Source organism: Benincasa hispida, chromosome 10, assembly GCF_027475165.1.
Source record: "Benincasa hispida cultivar pf3 chromosome 10, pf3_genome.v1.1, whole genome shotgun sequence".
Classification (NCBI taxonomy): domain Eukaryota; kingdom Viridiplantae; phylum Streptophyta; class Magnoliopsida; order Cucurbitales; family Cucurbitaceae; genus Benincasa; species Benincasa hispida.
This window is the reverse complement of record NC_143487.1, coordinates 35,897,784-35,913,178: the sequence shown is the minus strand read 5'-3', so window position 1 is coordinate 35,913,178 and position 15,395 is coordinate 35,897,784. Positions and strand designations below refer to the sequence as shown.

Genomic DNA, 15,395 nt, shown 5'->3' with positions numbered 1-15,395 from the left:
ACTATTATCACTTTAGAAACCGGTCCGGAAGAAAGAAACCTTAACGTATCAGGGTCCGCAACCTTCAATTTGCACAAACCAGATTTGGCTTTACAAAGAGCATGCGTCAAAAGATGCAAACGAAATTCTTCAAATAGCGGATTTGGAGCATTTCGATTTTTCGTTAGTTAAGAGAGATGGAGATGAATACTCCATTTAATCTCTCACTCATTTCTTATCTGACTTTGAAAAAAGAAAGAAAAAAGATAGCAAGTTCTATGCACAAGTTTTTTTAGTGCTTTCTAATTCACAAGAATAAAAGCCTTTCTTTTCTGCATATTTCTGCAACAGGATAAAGGAAACCGATTGAGAAACTTGCATGGGACTGGCTATTCACTCACTTTTTTCTGCTAATGTGTAGTGGCGAGGAGCCCACAGGTTGTTGGACTAACCTATGGTGTGTTTCGGCGAAGCGCCGGGTTGTTGGTAAGGAGCGTGAGCGGGCGGGGGGCTCACACAAGTAAGTGAAGGACCCCTGTAGGGCCTTGAAGAAGTGTGGCCCACACACGGCCAGGGAGGAAAAGGGAGGGGGATAAGGAGAGCCTTAGCCCTGAGAATCAAATTCTAAACCGGCGTGGCGCTGCTGGATGCTTCTGATCAATAGAACAGGAAGAGGAGTAAGCCAGAAAGAAAGACCACCAAAAGTCACGACCACCAAGATAGGCATATTGATTTGATCTTTGATCACCCATTTTTTGAAAACCATTTTTGCGGGCTTCCGCCTTCCAAACGAAAGATTGGATTGCCTAAATCATGAGTCAACTATACTGTGTTACGATCACCTCATATTGATAAAAAGTCCAGAGATCAATTTGAAATGGAAATCAAGAAACAATTTCTGGTCATAAAAACAGAAAGGCATGAATTGCGCAACAAGTTCTTTCGGTTAAAATGTCGTGCGACTCAGAGGACATAAGATTGATTGGGCAAACCAAAAAGATTTTCGACAGAATGCTCCTACCCCACCATGCCTGTCCCTTTACCTTACCTTAAGAAGAAATAGGGGGGTATGAAGCATGGAAAACAATGCAAGAAGTGTATGATACAACAGGTAACCTTAAGGAGTGGCGGCAAAGCTCTTGATTGATCAACGTGAGTGAACTGTGCTTAGACGCTTCGTAAAACCGCACCGATCTAGAAAGAAGCTGATAGATGAGTAGGCTTCCCCTTTCGATTCACAGAATGTGATTTGGGACACAATGGGAGTTTGCGTGCCTCGGTAGGAAAGAGATCACCGGAGTATAGCACAAGATCGCCTTTTCTTGCTGCCATGGGGTCGACCTGTAAACAAGGTAAACCCAATGGGAACCAAAAAACGGGAGGGTACCGCATTGGGCAGAAGACGATCCAAAAAGCAAAGGCTCACTCTTATTATTAATACTCACCCTAAAAAAAGGAATGATCTTTGGCATAAAGATACCTTCTTATTAGAGAAAAGGGCAACTTATCTTACTGATAAGAAAAAATGGGGTGAGATAGGTGACAGGTAGCTTGCTTCCAAGCCGGCCCGGCCGAGAGGAAGAAAGAGATCTTTGCTGGTGCTGACTTGGATCTCGGGTGACGGAATAAAGCGGCCAGAAGCGACGAGCAGTCACGGTCGAAGCTTGGCTGACGTCGATAGGCTAGCTATAAGCTTGGCTAAAGCAAAGCGCTTACCAAGCGCGAAGGAAAGGGCCTTCGCCACTTGAACCATATGCGGGGGAACTCGCACGTGCGGTTCTTATGGGGGGAAAGCTAGTAAAAGCCATCCTATCCCAATAACGTATATTTGGAGCTCAATATGAAATCCTATTTTCTTGCAAGACCCGTTCGGATAAGGGAAAACTTCAGAGATTTCTTCGAAGTCAGATCCTTGTGTTGACCCTTTCCTGAACCAGAGCCGGGGTGAGAGGAAAAGGGGATCAAAATGTCCCATCAATTGAGGGCTTTCCGGAAAGGGAAAAAAAGAAGTACCCCCATCATGGTGAACCTCTCCTTGTGATCGGGATGAGGTAGATGCCTCCCAGCCAGGGGGCGGATCGAATCGAAGTTTCCTTAGGTAGCCACCGACCAACAGTTATCCTTAAACTTTCATGCTTGGTGGAGAAGAAGTGAACAAAGGTACGCGCGCTTCCTGTCTTGTTCTCTACTGCGAACTGGGATCGCTCGCCAGCTAGGTCAGATTGGAGCAACCTTTTATGAGAACATATTACCTTTATTCGGGGATAAGGGGCGGAACGACCTCTCGATCTACTTACAGCTGCCCAGGAAGAAAAACGTCATCTAGGCGTTCCTTGTTGCTCCGATCTCCCCTATGCCTAGAGCGTTGTCTGGGCTAAGAGCCATAGTTAGTTGCTGTTTCCATTTGCTTGTTTTTTTTCTTGTTGTTGATACCGGCAAGACCCAGCCAGATGATGTCTGCTGGTTGGTCGTGAGAGAAGTCTTAGTACCTGTATACCCAAAAGGGGGCGCTGATTAAAAAACAAGAATTTGATTTTTTTTTCTTGCTCTCCCTTAGCAGCGGGGAAGGAGTCCATCTATCTGCCTAGCTTTGGTAGATTTCCTCCAATGCAATCCACAGAAATTCAAGAAATCCCTTGGTGGATAAGTTTGACAATGCGGAATTGAGCTTCTCGTCCGGTGGATCTAATCTATAGTTAGGGGGCAATACATACCAAAAGGTTCGAAGAAGGAACGCGCATAAGAGTATATAACCAACCCACCTTTCTGTATAACCTATTCACATTAGTGAAACGGGGCATAAGGGAAGTGCACGTTTGTAAGACCTTAGTCGGGATGCATAGGGAAGTCAACCTACGAGCACGGAAGAGTGTGGTACCGCAGCCTCTCTCTAAGTAAAGGTCAAGTCTCTCTTTCAGCTAGAATGTAAGGAAATTGAAAGAAGCGCGGAAAAGGGTCAAACGCGGTTGCTAGCATCGAAGAGAGCCGACAATGAATTCCATTAATAACTGGTCGTTTTGATTCTTTGGAACAACTTGATGAATTTAGTAGATCTTTTTAGGAGGACCAAATGACTCTCGATAAAACTTATCCTATTTTTACAGTGCGATGGTTGGCGGTTCACCTACCGTTTCTTTTTTAGGGCCAATATCAGCAATGTAGTTCATCCAACGATAAACCTAATCTGAATGAGAGAGTTATGACACAATCAAATCCGAACGAACAAAATGTTTAATTGAATCGTACCCGTCTTTACTGGGGGTTATTACTCATTTTTGTACTTGCTATTTTATTTTCAAATTATTTCTGAAATGAAATCAAAGAAAATACTAAATATTTATATTTGGATTAATTATTTCATGTAAAACTGAAAATTAGTTTGACAAAATATTTATCGTAACACCCAACTCCAAAGCTCTCCTAATTTTATTATTTTTGTTGTCTATTTATATAACTAATATATCACTTTTAGTCCCATACAAATAATATATTATTTTTAGTCTCATACAACTAATAATTTAGTCTTTAAATTTAGTTTGGAATAATATAATTACTTGCTTTCACTTTTGTAAAATTTAATCACTTAATTTAGTATATAACAGGTTACTTTGTATTTTAAAATTTGTAAGAATATGATCTATGTTTCTTTTTTTTCTTTTTAAATTTAATAATTTCGGAGTGAGAAATTGAACCTTAAACTTCTAAATTTTACCGTGGATGTAATCTAGTTAGGAAAAATACTATTATAATATAATATATATATATATATATATATATATATTATTGATAAATTGTTTAGCAACCATATTTATTTATATTAAACTAGGGAAAAAATTTGTTTATTAACAAAAACTAAGTCGCTCATGTAATATATTTGGCCCTTTATTTTGATTAAAAAAAAATCAATAATTTAATAGGTTAGTATGGATAAACTTTTTTACTTTTGGGTTTCTCCATAAACAAACCAAAATAAGTTCCAATGTTACATAAATGTTAAAACAATTTCAATATCTACAAATCAGTCTAATATGAAATAATTAGAAACTTTTATATAATATACTAATTACTATAATATAACTATTCAATATTGCAATCTTTATTATTAAAAAATAATAAAAATACTGAAAACGAAAACATTTTTCCATAAAATAACTTCCATGTTGTAGATTTTTTTTTTAAATGACAAAAAAAAAATCTATCAATCTTAGAGATTAAGATAACCACACCATATATTTCTTGTTTAAGCTCAGCACGTCACTACGTTTTTGTAGTCTTCTTTGAGTTGAAGACTCTTCCTCATTTGTAATACTGAAACTGGGGATTAGATTAATCAGGATAGTTTAGATTTTTGGTTTGGTTGATAATTTATGCAATTTTAAGTTTATGTAATTTGGGTTATGGAATTGATATCTTCTAGCTTCCATTTAACTTGTTTGATTCTTAATGCACAAGATACCTCCAAGTATATTGGACATGATGTTGGTCGTTTCTCTACCGGTCGAATCACTATAGAGAAGGTTTCTTCTATCTTCCATTTAACTTGTTTAATTCTTAATCACGATACGGTCTGCTTTGTAAATATTACAAATTGTTGTCAAGTTCTACAAATGATCTAATTCTGATCATTCGTATAGAGACATGTAAATGGGGGTGTTCTATACAAAAAAGTTTGTATAAGACCAGATCACAAAATGATAGTCTCATTATATAACACCATTAATTATAGAGACTTGCATTTGACCAGGATGACCATAGGTGACATGACTTGAATCCTGAATGAGTTGTGAACTCTTGCCTATGAAGGCAGTCCTTTTATTTGCATGAGTGAGAGAGGCCAGTTCGTCGACTCGATAAGCCTACCATTTTGGGGATTCATTTAATTGGGGAGTTGGGAACATAACTTCACAAGAAGGAATTCACTTCATCCCTAATGTTGAGTAGATAAATTGCTCCCTTAAAGGCTGATTTCGGGACTTGAATAATGTGGCACCACACCGTCTCTTGATCCGAGAGGGGTTCGGTAATAGTTGGACTATGATTTATTATTCATTAAAGGGATCAGTGGTACTTAAACAGTTAGATATAACAGCAGGGGCATAACGGTAATTTTGGCATGTCTGTACTTACGAGCAATTTGTGGGTCATCGCACCATTAATTGGTTATATCCAATGAACACAGAAATATATCTGTAGTGTGAAGAGTACAAATGTCGGTCTTTAGTAGAACAACCGACAATTAATGAAAGTTGGGTCATTTAATTAAAAGAGTTTAATTAATTATTCAATTATCATTGGAGTTTCAATGTATAGGTTCATAAATTCCCCTCGGTAACTGAACTAGGATAATTGATAATCAAATCAATTTTTGGTTAATTTGAATTGTTCAAATTAATTAAGGAAATTAATTATATATAATATGATTAGTTTAAATTAATTATACGTGATATAATTGGTATAATATATTTGATACATTATAATATAAAGTTTATTTTGAGATGAACTAAATATTTGAATATGACTCAAATAATTGTATGGATTAGATTTATATAATTAAATTGAATATAAATTTGATTTATATTAAATACCATAAATTATTGAGAGATTTTTAAACTATAGGTTATATTATATTTGATATAACATAAACTATAGGTTATATGTTATATTAGATATAACATATAGTATACTATGTATATTATAATGTAAGGTGGTTACTATATAATTACATATTAAATAAATTAAAATTAGTTTTAATTTATATATTTTTTTAATTTTGAATTTAAATTAAAAGGAGGGAGTTATTTTAATAACCTCCCTCCCCTATTTTCTCTCTTTAGTTATATGTGGGTTGGCGGTTGCTGGATATTCTTCTATCCAAAATACTTAGCCATCAATCGATCTTGACCCCAAGAATCATCTATAAAATGTTTCTCACTCAATTTTCTCCTTTTCCCTCTACACCAAAACTAAAACACACTCTTGTGATTCTCAACTCTAAAAAGAATACAGACTTTTGGTAGTGTTCCAATTTGGAATTGAGTTGCTGATCGTGTTCATGATCCTAAGGAAAGATCAAGAGTGTTCATGACCAGATCGAGAAGGAAATACGTGAACAATTATTGGGCTTCAAGGATAAGTTTGACTAACCTTAGTTTTTTTTCTTCACTTCATATTGAAAAAATATGTTGTAAATTATTTCTAGAATGTATATTTAGGTCTTTCTAATTTTAATTTCTGTGAAAATTAAAAATTGGGACGAACCCCATTTCTGCACTGGACCTCACAGTCCTTCCATTAATATCAGATCTTGAGTTTTAAGTCCCAATTTTTTTTTTTATTTTTCAAAATTATTTTTTTAGATTTTATGGTGGGATTGAATTACTACATTGTATTCATATTCATGAATATTCTTTTTTTGCAATTATGGATTTTTTGGGATTCGTTTTAGATTTATTTTTTTAATTTATGAATTAGTTTGTAAGGGCCCGTTGTTTTGGGATAATTTTGCAACAGATCTGTATTTGTTTTAGTCTGAGTTATTCATGAGATTTTTGACGAAGTTTTGGAGAAAGCGAGGCCAAAATTGATGAAAAATCGAAGAAGGTACGCTACTTTACAGATGGAGTCTGTACCGTCGGGTCGCTGCCAATTTGCAGCAGCCGTCACTCCGAGACGGAATTTGTGCATGGTCCAGCCAATTCGCCAACGGTTCGTTCGACGGTTTGGCTCATTTTCTTGGCAGTTTAGCTGTTATTATTTGTAATATTTAGTTTTTCTTAATTAATTAAATTAATATAAAAGTTATATTAATTAAATTAATTGTTAAGAAGTCCAATCTCAATCCATTATTGCTATTTAAATTATGCATTTGATGTATGATTTATTATTTTTTTTTACATATGTCATAATGTATGCCATATAGAAAATCTCATCATTGGTTATGTAGTTTTTCATGCATCATATGTATTATAAATGTTAATATAGTTACACGATTTAATTGTATAACATGCTCATGTATCATATAATATAAATGTTATAACATATATTTGCATGCATATAATATTATCATGCATCATTTATATTATGAGAGTTATAATATATAGTTGAATTTATGTACGACCGTTATAACTTTATTTTCATTACTTTAGTATATTATGGTTATGTATATTTAAGTAATGAAAACTAAAATTGAGATTGCAACTTGACACTACTTTAGGTAATTTTATAATGGTTATAATTTTACTTAGTTTGTCAATAGTTGCAATCTTGGATTTTAATTTATTCCATTTCTTTCTAATTATTATAATTAAATGAAATTAGAAATTAAAATCAATAATAAAGATTTACAGGCTAACTTAGATGAAAATCATTTTTTTCAAATAGTTTTAAAATATGATTTTCATAGACCTAAGTTCACAATGTTTTTAATAAGATTAGAAATAAGTTTAATCTTTTTAATAAATTTAATAGGATTAAATTGATTTTCAATAAAAGATTAAAGTTGTAGCAAATGTATTTATAAGGAACCTTTGTCTTATTGGAGTTAATGTTCTATATCGAGTGTATCTTGTAGATTGTAAAGACAAATTTTATATCTAATAAAATAAGAGGTATTTTATTAATGTTTAGACTGCATTAAATCAATCCAATAAACTAAGATCCAAGGTTATTTTATGAAACTTAACCATGTATGTGGAGACATACAAGTGGATCGTGCTTAAGTGATAACCTAAATGATCTGTAGTAGACGATAAGGCTACGTACCTTATCCTTGTGACACTATGAATACGACCTACTTTGTAGATGTTACAATTGTTGTAAAGTGCTACAAATGATTTGATCCTGATCTTTCATGTGGAGACATGCAAGCGAGGGTATTCTATATAAAGCGTTTGTATAAGACCAGACCACGAAATAAATATTCTCTCTATATAACATCGTTACTAGAAAAGACTTACATTTCACTAGGATGACCATAGGTGACTTGACCTTCATCTTGAGTGAATTGTGAATTTCTGTCTAAGGGCAATCCTTTGATTTGTATGGGTGAGAGTGGCCTTGTTAGCCGACTCAACAAGCCTACAATTTTAAAGACTTGTCTGAGTGGGGAGCTGGGAACGGAACTACACAAGATGGAATTCACTCCTTTCTTGACCTTATGGAAAGTACATAAATTGATTCCTTAATAGTTGATTTTGAACATTGAGGCATTAACCTCTTACTGGCCCGAGAGGTGTTAGTTTATAGTTGGACTATAAACTATTTGTTTATTAGAGGGATCTGTGGTATTTAAGAAATTAGATGTAACTACAAGGGTAAAATAGTATTTTGACCCAGCTATAGTTATGAGTAATTTGTGAGGGGTCGACTCACTATTGATTGGCTATATCCGTAGACACAGAAATAAATCTATAGTGCGAAGAGTGCAGCTATCGGTCTTTAGTGGGGTGACTGGTAGTTAATGAAAATTTATTAATTTAATTAAAGAGTTTAATTAATTAATCTTATATCATTGGAGTTTCTAATTTGTAGGTCCATAATGTCCCCTTCTTAGCTCACTAAAGGATATATAAGAGGAATGGTTTGAATTGTTTAAATCAATTGCAAATTAATGAGATTAATATAATATGGTTAATTATAGATGTGATCTATAATTAAGAGAGAAAAATATTTGAATAAGATTCAAATATGAAAGAGATGTATACATATAAATATATGATAATTATATGTTGATTAATTCTATATTAAATATGATTTAATATAGTATTTTAAATGATTAATTAATGGTTAATTAATTGATTAATTAATTTTTTAGAAGTAGAGATAAATAAACATGTGATGTTTATTTATTTATTAATTAATTATATATTAAATTAGATTTAATATATATGGTTATTTAATTATTGGACTAATTAATTAATTAAAAGTTATTTAATTAAATTAGAACTAGAGTATGAATAGGAAAGATTAAAAAAGGGGGTCACTCCTCCTCTCTATAAATAGGTCTCCATGGCCCATGTTTGTGACACAGTTGAATTAAGAATTTTGAATCCTAGTCTCCTACTCCTCTCAAAATCTTTCTTTTTTTCTCTATTACTTCTTCTTCCTTTTCTAAGTTACTTCTTCTTCCCTTTCCATTAGCAACAAAAGCTCTCATAAATACTGAATTGTTTAAGATTGTGGTAACTTAGAATAAAAGATAGAAAATCTCTCCTAAAGAAAATGCCTATCTTTGGCACTTAAGATTATGACACATAAATCTCAATAGAATTGAGAGATGGTTAAGAATGAACTTCGGTTAAGAATGGACTTCTAAGCGAGTTAGAAAAAAATTCTTTACTTGTATGTGAGTCATGTCTTGAAGGCAAAATGACCAAAAGATATTTTATTGGAAAAGGTCACAAGGTCAAAGAACCCTTAAAGCTTGTATATTCATACCTCTGTGGTCTAATAAATGTTAAAGCAAGAGGAGGGTTTGAATATTTCATTACTTTTACTGATGATTATTTTAGATATGGGTATGTTTATTTAATGCAACATAAGTCTGAAGCCCTTGAAAATTTTAGAGAATACAAGGCTGAAGTTGAAAATGTATTAATTAAACAATTAAAACATTTCAAAATGATCGAGGTGGAGAGTACATAGATATGAAATTCTAGGACTATTTGATAGAACATGGAATTGTATACTAACTCTTAGCACCTGGTACACCTCAGTAGAATGATGTATCAGAAAGGAGAAATCAAACCCTATTAGACATGGTTTAGTCTATGATGAGTTATGCTTCCTTACCTGACTCACTTTGGTGTTATGTAGTATAGACCGCAGCCTACATTTTGAACTACGTTCCATCCAAAAGTGTTACTAGAATACTTTTAGAGTTATGGAATGGTCGTAAAGACAGGGATCTGCTCAGCATATGTGCTTGAGAAAAATCCTAAGAAATTGAACCTCGTTCAAAATTGTGCTTATTTGAAGGTTACTCCAAAGGAATGATAGACGGTTACTTCTATCATCCTAAAGATAATAAAGTGTTTGTGTCGAAAAACACTACATTTTTAGAAGAGGACCATATAAGGAAACATAAGCCCCGTAGTAAGATAGTGTGAAATGAACTTTCCAATGAAACTACTGGATCTTCAACAAGAGTTATTGAAGAACCCAATACCTCAATAAGAGTTGTTGACGTTGGTGTTGGAATTGGTGTCTTAATTCTCCCGGAGTCTCGTTGTTTTGTAAACATACACATTGTTTAATGAATAAAATAAGTGTTATATAATTCTGACATTTACTCATATTCAATAAACAAAGCTCCTTGGTTATCTTATGTGAACTTAAACATGTATATGTGATATACAAGTGGATCATGCCTGAAGCGATAACCTAAATAGGTCTGTAGTATAAGGATTCAGGTGGGATACCTGATCCTAGTGACACTACGGATACGGCCCGCTTTGTAGAGGTTTACAAGTGTTGTAAACTACTACAAATGGTAGATCCTAACCATTCATGTGGAGACGTGCGAGTGGGGGTGTCCTATACAAAGAGTTTGTATAAGACCTGGACCACAAGATGACTAGACTCTGTATATAATGTCGTTGATACTAGAGACTTGCATCTCACCTAAACGACCATAGGTGGCATGACCTCAATCCTGAGTGTTTTGGGAACTCTTGCCTTTGAGGGCGGTCCTTTGATTAGTATGGTAAGAGTGGCCAGATTGCCAACTCAACATGCCTACCTTTTGGGGACTTGCCTGATCTGGGAACTGGGAACTCAATCCACAAGATGGAATTCACTCCTTTCCCAAAGTAGGGATAAGTCAAAAGATTGCTCCCTTAAGGGCTGATTCGGGGGCTTTAACATAGTGGTCAAAGCTTCTCTTTGAAAGAAAAGACTTAGTCATAGTAAGACTCTGATTTATGTTCATTAGATGAATTAGTGGTACTTAAGGAGACAGATGTAACTACAGGGAAATAACGGTTACTGGCTCAGTTGTACTTATGAGCGATCTATGAAGGGTTGTCGCACTGTTGATTGGTTAAGATGGACACATAATATATTTGTGGTAAGGAGAGTTTAGCTGTCGGTCTTTAGTGGAGTGTCTGGTAGTTAACGGATGGTGGATCCCGTGACTAAAGAGTTTAGTCAATTATTCACATACCATTGGAGCTTCGAGCTATAGGTTCATAAGATCCCCTTGGTAGCTAATTGGATTCAGTTGAGGATCAGTTCTTGGTGTTGATTTGAAATGTTTAAATTAACTAGAGGTATTTTGATTATATATGATATAATCGGTATGATGTATGAGATACATCTAGTGGAGGATTGAAGTAAATGAAATTTACATTAAGTACAATGGAATCGAAAAAGAACTATAGTTTATATGTTTCATGAGATGAAATATTAAAACTATAGGTTATAAATATAGTATGATAAGTTGGTTATTATTTATATTTATAATAATATTAATTATTGGATAATTAATTCTTTTTCTCTAAATAACCAATTGAGTGGCTGGTTATTGTTTTCATGTAACCGTGAGATAAAAGGAAAATGGTTTTCCTAATTTTAGTAAGATTTACAAACTGTTGAAAAGTTTTCATAAAAGTTTTTTGAGATTTCTCTCAACAAAAAGGATCTAGCGGTAGTCATAAAGTAAATACAGGTTTACTAAACGATGGCTTGAGCGAGCTAAACAATCGTGCAGTGGCGAGCTAAACGATTATACAGTATTTACCAAACGATTGCATAGCTTTTGCTAGACGATCACTTGCCCAAAGTAAATGATCCTGTAGTGTCTGTAGGCGAATACCGAGTTAAGCAATGAGCTAAACGATGGCATAGCTTTTTCTAGACAATCGTTTAACTTTAGCTAAACGATTGGGCACCAACCTATACGATAGGTCTCCACCATCTCCCACTTGCCCAGTCGTGTACACAATCGGTGTTTCCTTCTTTGTCTGCCTCAATCTAAGTCCGAATAGTGCCCACCCTCTAGATTCTCACACCGACAATACCAAGGTAGCCTTCTTGGTGGTTTCATACTCACCTAAACACCATCGAGGTGTTGTGGAGGCTATTCGTGCTGCTGCTGAGGAGTTCGTGGCCGAGGCGATCGTTGCGGACAAGCGCGAAGTGTTTGTGTTGTGTTGTGGTCATGTAGATTGAGTGTTCGAGGTTACTGTTGTTCGAGCGGTCGTACGCAAAGGAGCGTGGAGACGCATCTTCAACTGTTCGTTGTGTTTGCTCTTTGTTCATTTTAGTTACATGTTGTAATTTCTGTAAGAATTTTATAACCGCTTTTTTGGAAGTCGATTGTAAATGTAATGTTCATTCATGATTGTGATTTGAAATAATCTTTTTTTCATTGCTTATGAAAATCTCGAATCCGATTTCCTTCAATTGGTATCAGAGCCAGGTTCTCTGATATTCCAAATTACAACTCTTAATTGAACGCATTTTACAGTTGTGGTGGGTTTATGCATTTGTGGTTCATCGTTTTCTATATCGGTGGTTGCGTTGATGAATGTTTCGGGTTTAAATTGCCTTTTTGTAAAAGCTTTCGGTATTACAAAGTGTTAATTGTAAAGACCCTTATGTTTTTGGGCTAAATTAACATCGCAATCGAGTCTGTAATTCAAAAGGTTTAAGTGCGTTGAGTCGTTCGTGATGAAGCTTGGTGATGCAGTTCTCAACAAAGAAGAAGACCAAGCGCTGGTCGGATTATGTAGCCTCAGGTAAACGATCTTGGGATTTAATAAGTGATCGCTTAGATCTTTCTATACGATCGTGTAATATTTTCTAAACGATGCTAAATGATGGGGTAAATCGTTTACTCTATTGGGTAGCATTGGTTACGCGATTGCATAGGCACTGGAGGTAGACGATCGTAGAGGAAGCATGCGATGCTCGTCGTTTGTAAAAGGCGCACGCTAGATGATCATGTAGTTAGAAAGCTTCATCGCTTAGTTACTACCTATGCGATCGCATGTATGCGATACGGAGGCGCTAGCTAAGCGATCAATTAGGTGATGGTGCTTTGCGGCATCGTAGTCGTTTAGACGATCGCAGAAGACGGGCGTTGTGCGGTGCGCGCTAAGCGATCGTGTACTTTAGGATTCATCGCTTAGTAAAGGTACGCGATCGTGTAGTAACAGCTAAACGATCGTTTAAATTTTTCTAGACGATCGTATAGTAAATACTAAACGATCGTTTAGCTCTAGGAGTGCTGGTAAATGATAGAGCAAAGCATTTGTTTTATCGTGTAGACAATCGGGGGCTGCTTAGTACTTGGTTGGAGAACCGATACTTTGCCCGAGCGGTTCAAGACCTGGTTCGCCTATTTGAACCGGAGACTCCTTGTCTTTGTAATAGTTGGCTTTATTTTTGTGTTTTAAGGCAATTTTACCCGGTTCATCAACATTGGTTGTTTATACATGTGATGTATGGTACTTATATGCCAAAGTGTTTGTCATATAGTTAAAAATCCACCTTAGGTTGTGCAATTATTCATGCATCATGTATTATAAATGTTATAATATTGCATGAAGAAATTACTTGAAAGTATGTGCATGCATCATGAAATATAAGAGTTATATTTTGCATGCAGTGAGCATTATCATGCATCATCCTCTTATTATAAATGTTATAGTCTAAGGGTGAATGGAAGCATGTTTTGCTTGTTTCATTGCGATTTTGTATAAGTGTTATATAAAAGAAGTAGCAATGAATAGACAATTCATTGAGCATGACAGTTAGGCTGTTTATAAGCGTTATGAATGTCTTGCATGTGTTAACTTCACATTGTGGTGGTCGTTTTGATTTATAAGTGTTATAAAGGAAATTAGACCTAAAATCAATAATTCAGAGTTGCATGGGACTTGTGTTGAACTCAATTTTTTAAAAGGATTTTAAAATTGGATTGAGATAGACCTAAGTTCAAGTGATTCTAAAGAGTTTAGTAACCTAGATTAATCTTTTAAAATCAGTTTAATAGGATTAAATTGGTTGAATAAAAGATTAAATTTGTTATAAACCTATCTATAAGGGACCTTTTATCTAAGACGGGTTCTGGCTAGGCTAAGGTTCTTAAGTTGACGGAAACGTAACACCCCTACCTGGGAACCTACCTAGACAGGTGAATTAGATAGATTTTCAACAACCATGCGATGATTTGGTCAAAGATTCCGTTAACGAGTTTAATGGATGATGATCAAAAGTTGTTTCACTATCAAATGTAAATGTTACTATTGGAAAAACCTAAAAGCCACTTAATTAAAATCCTTAGTCGTGCTTTTTCTAAGTAAGCTAAACCCTAGGTTATAAAATACTCAGTGGGAGGAAGAGGCGTATCAGATATGTCTATGATTCCACTCACGTTTCTCCCTGAATGTTCACACCGTGAGATTCATGCTTGGCCTTGTTGTGCCCTGGGAGCATCCCCCTTCGAATGGTGTTTGCATGAGTCAATATTAAGGTGGACGGAGAGAGTAATTATAGTAAGTGGGTGAAGGGTGTGTGTCAACACGTCCTATGGTCTTTGTCATTGGTTCACACCGTGAGATCATTCTGTACTCCCTCGTTTCATCTTTAGTGTGTCCCCCTTTGAATGGGTTTTGTGCAGTTGGTCAATATCAATGTAAACTTCAGAAATGGATAGGGTCGCTTTAGGTTTTACCTCAATCAGATTTTTTCCCTTCGAATTGGCCTTTTGGGACGGACCTCTAGGGCTTAAAATGACGGGACACACTTACAGAAGATTGTTAAGTAAGTTAATGATCTCTTGGCCAAATCAATGATGGCTAATCGTTATAGGAGAAAGAGTTATTCTGGTATTAATGACTGGTTGAGTACTTCCCAATTCAAAGGAGGGATAACCGACCTCCCTTCGGTAGCTTTTGTCCTAAACCTTTGGAGCATTATTGCAAAACTAGATGTCACACGAGGTTCATGTTAGTTTTGCTAAAACCTTATTGGATGTTTTTTTTTTACAACGGGTATTTGCTTAAAACCTAACGTTGGTCAATGTGTTTTTCCTTTCAGCAACTCGTTAGAATTTCTGTTTAAAGCTTTTAAAATGGCTGATTACTTACAGTGTAAAGAATCGTGTGAAATGAATTTGTGGCAAACGACCTCCATCCCACTACTCTCTAAAAGAGGAGACAAGACAGTAAATATGATCTATTGGTCTTGGAGACATGTCTAGTAGAGAATGATGATTCTGCCTGGATCTTTGATTCAGGTGCTACCAATCATGTCAGTTTCTCTTACCAATGATTCAGTTCCTGACAAACGTTGCCACAAGGAGAGATGACTCTTCGAGTCGGTATTGCTGAGGCTGTTTCAACTGTTGCTGTAGGCAGGCTGAAGTTATTGTTGACAAGAAACGTTATCTGTTACTGGATAATGTTTTTAGT

At 35.2% G+C, this 15,395-nt stretch overlaps 1 pseudogene; it reads right to left on the bottom strand.

Moving 5' to 3' along the window:
• Positions 1–1,997: 1,997 nt before the first annotated feature.
• LOC150033313 (uncharacterized) lies at positions 1,998–3,146 on the bottom strand (annotated as a pseudogene).
• Positions 3,147–15,395: the final 12,249 nt, after the last annotated feature.